Source organism: Triticum urartu, chromosome 5 (assembly GCF_003073215.2).
Source record: "Triticum urartu cultivar G1812 chromosome 5, Tu2.1, whole genome shotgun sequence".
Taxonomy (NCBI): domain Eukaryota; kingdom Viridiplantae; phylum Streptophyta; class Magnoliopsida; order Poales; family Poaceae; genus Triticum; species Triticum urartu.
The window spans coordinates 498,521,648-498,525,746 of NC_053026.1; the positions used below are offsets into that span (position 1 = coordinate 498,521,648).

At 41.2% G+C, this 4,099-nt stretch overlaps 1 long non-coding RNA gene across 1 annotated transcript; it reads right to left on the minus strand.

Moving 5' to 3' along the window:
* Window positions 1-1,849: 1,849 nt before the first annotated feature.
* Window positions 1,850-3,609, minus strand: LOC125556440. Its single transcript, XR_007305095.1, has 2 exons — window positions 2,574-3,609; window positions 1,850-2,469 (listed from the first exon to the last, which is right to left on the minus strand). It is a non-coding gene; the product is annotated as an uncharacterized LOC125556440 (long non-coding RNA).
* Between the last annotated feature and the right edge of the window lie 490 nt (window positions 3,610-4,099).

Here is a 4,099-nt window from a genome sequence, read left to right on the forward strand (position 1 = left end):
GGGTTATGCCTACCTCGGGTACCCCCCGGACTGCCTCTTCGCTCTATAAATACCCCCAAAAATCCCAGAACCCTAGGGGGGTCGACGAAATATTCATCCAGCAGCTGCAGAGTCCAAAATCACCAGATCCAATCTAAACACCATCTCGGATGGGGTTCACCACCTCCATTGGTGCCTCTCCGATGATGCGTGAGTATTTCTTTGTAGACCATCGGATCTGTAGTTAGTAGCTAGATGGCTTCATATCTCTCTCTTGATTCTCAATACAATGGTCTCTTGGAGATCCATATGATGTAACTCTTTTTACGGTGTGTTTGTTGGGATCGATGAACTTCGAGTTTATGATCAGATCTATGTTTTTATATCCATGAAAGTATTTGAATTTCTTTGATATCTTTTATGCATGATCTCTTATAGCCTCGTATTTCTTCTCCGGTATTTGGGTTTTGCCTGTCCAACTCGATCTATTTATCTTGCAATGTGAAGAGGTGCCCGGTAGTGGGTTCAATCTTATGATGCTTGATCCAAGTGACATAAAGGGAACCGACATGTATGTACCGTTGCTACTAAGGATAAAAAGACGAGATCTATATCTACCAAGATGCAGGCAGGAGTCGGTCTAATAATCTTGGACGTGATGCCTATGTAATGATCATTGTCTAGATATCATCATAATTATTTGAAGTTCTATCAATTACCCAACAGCAATTTGTTTACCCACCGTTTGCTACTTTTCTTGAGAGACGCCACTAGTGAAACCTACAGCCCCCGGGTCTTATTTCTCATATATTTGCCTTTACGATCTACTTTTTCCTTACTTTTATTTTCATATCTGTTAAACCAAAAATACAAAAATACTTTGTTGCACTTTATTTTATTTGCGATCTATTTATCCAATCTATTACAACCTTTTTACCGTCACGCACCAATTTCTGGCGCCATTATCCGGAAGGGATTGACAACCCCTTTAACACGTCGGGTTGCGAGGTGTTGTTATTTGTGTGCATGGGCTGTGTTGCGTTGTGTTGCTTGGTTCTCCTACTGGTTCGATAACCTTGGTTTCATAACTGAGGGAAATACCTACCGCCTCTGTGCTGCATCATCCCTCCCTCTCTAGGGAAATACCGACATAGTTCCAGCTACCATCAATGCGCATATTGGTTCCTACATATTCTACGAAGATCTTTATCCATCATACCATAATGACAACATATGTTATTCCCTTTGTCATCGGTATGTTACTTGCCCGAGATTCAATCGTCGGTATCTTCATACCTAGTTCAATCTCGTTACCGACAAGTCTCTTTACTCGTTCTATAATGCATCATCCTGCAACTTACTCATTAGTCACATTGCTTGCAAGGCTTATCATGATGTGCATTGAGAGGACCCAAAGATACCTCTCCGATACTCGGAGTGACAATCGTAATCTCGATCTATGCCAACCCAACAAACACCTTCGGAGATACCTATAGAGCATATTTATAATCACCCAGTTACGTTGTGACGTTTGATAGCACACAAGGTATTCCTCCGGTATCCGGGAGTTGCATAATCTCATAATCAAAGGAATATGTATTTGACATGAAGAAAGCAATAGCAATAAAACTTAACAATCATTATGCTAAACTAACATATGGGTCTTGTCCATCACATCAACCTCTTAATGGTGTGATCCCATTTATCAAACTAGATGATACCCCGCGCGTTGCGGCGGGATATTAGTGGTCCAAGCATAAGAAATAATAGATGGGAGCTATGTAGAGGACAAATATTGATAAATAAAGGAAAATAGAGCAAATGAATTGTACCACTGAACGACCAAAGTAGGATGTTTTAGTCACTGAATGTATAAATAAATAATGCCACTTAAAATAATTGTCTTCAAAATAAAGCTTACATGACATTTCATGTTCCAACCTTAGATGAAAGAACCCTTATAAAATCTGATATAAGCATTCACTTGTAGCTCTTTACAATTGATAATTTCCTTTTGTACGCAAAGAACATCAAGCGTTATTTCAAACAAAAATAATTTATCATTTCCAAAACAAAAGGGAACATGTATTTCCACAAAAAAGGCAATATGCAAGAAATTATTGATATTGTTTGCATGTACCATTTAGACCCCCAACTGAAATGAATGATGCAGAGAAATAGTTACTAAATCCAATGTGGAGATCTGCAAAACAGCAAATGGTGATGCCATAATATTTAATTAAAATGTTCTGTAAAACACTGTCGTAGACCAGGTTTCCATTTTCAGTACATAGTCGTCACTGCAAGCATATTCAGAAAGAACAAATTGCAAAAATTTTGAGTCCAAAACTTCAGGAACTGTAGCAACATGAGAAGCTAGAAAAGCTCTAGTACTACAGGTTATATGCACAATGAAATGTAAAGAAAACAAATACTAACCTTCATGTTGGCAGACACTGTGAAGTGCATTGATATAAGGAAAAGGACGGACTGAAAACCCAGAATTAATTTAGAGGAGTCAGCAACATGCACATGTGGAATATGAAGAAGTAATATTGGATGGAAGTAGCTATTTTAGCAGTTAGGGAAAATACCTAGTACTTATCCAAACACATTGGTATTTCGTTCTTTATTACTCACCTACATGACTGAGAATCACCACACATGAAAATAAAAATAACTGGTAAAAACATGAAAATAAAAATGATGTACCATTTTATAACATACTGTCTTTGGAGGTTCCACAAATCGACCATACTGAATGGAAGCAAAGCATGGTCAGGAAAGCAACCTGAGGGATAATTGGTCGTAAAAGCAGAGCATGATAGTGAAGAATGGTTGTAGTGGCTGCACTCACTATAGCCTGGAGGGGCCGATGCAAATCATTTCCCAAATTGAGGCACCGGTGACATTTAAAACATGATAAAAGTCTGTAATACTGGTCGTAACAGCGGAGCATGATAGTGAAGAATTGTTGTAGAGGATGCACTCAGTATAACCGGAGGGGTCGGTGCATAACAGGAGATGGAAAGCATTTCCCAAATTGAGGCGCTGGTGACATTTAAAAGATGATAAACTAGTAATACTCATCAGACATAATTGAAGATCCTGATTTACACCAAAAAATTCAAGCTGGTGTATATACAGAACATAAACAGCTACATGGAAGCCACCGCACACAAATAGACAAAGAGAGAGAGAGAGAGAGGGACGGAGAGAGAGAGAGAGAGAGTCCGTCCCAGCAGGCAGTAGCGATTAAGCTCTTGAGCGGGTCTGGAACCCATTAGGTGCGGCGGCAGATGGGGACTGTTGTGTAGCGGCCGTGATCCGGCCGGGCGGAGGACGGCTAGAACAACCTTCTCGGCGGGGCTGCTGCTTGGATCTTGAACGACGGCAGACAGCAAGCATGATATTGCTTCGATCCTACACGGTGAGGATGTACTCCATGGTTGGGTGGGCTACGGAAACAGGGGAGCATCGTGTTGAAGAAGATCAAGTGGAGGGGCGAGAGAATGGGAAGAGACAGGGATGCGGATAGCGATTAGCGGGGGAGAGCGAGGTCGTTCGTCTTCTAATAGATAATGAACCTTTTGGGCTGGTATGTTAATTGGAAGAAGAAAATGCTGACATGGCACTGTGGTGATCCTGGTGGGCCGTGAAACTTATGTGGCATGAAGGTGATGTGGACAGTGTGCATGTTAAGAGAATTAGAAGTAGTGGGGAGCAACTTTTTAAGAATGTAAGATGACAACACATGTCTATGGCTAGGAAACGTAACCATCTTTGATTAACGAGCTAGTCTAGTGGAGGCCTACTAAGGACACTGTGTTTTGTCTATGTATCCACACATGTATCAACTTTCCGGTTAATACAATTCTAGCATGAATAATAAAAATTTATCATGATATAAGGAAATATAAATAACAACTTCATTATTGCCTCTAGGGCATATTTCCTTCACAACGCGCCTTGGAGCGATGGCGTTGTCTACGGCGTTTCGGCGGCTCATCGCTGGGCCTGCCATTATCCTTCCCAGGAGTGCCGTCATCTTCTTTCGGGGTGTCCACCATGTAGACGTCGTAGATGGATGTGGCCGTCCAGCGGCTGGTTAGGGGGGAGC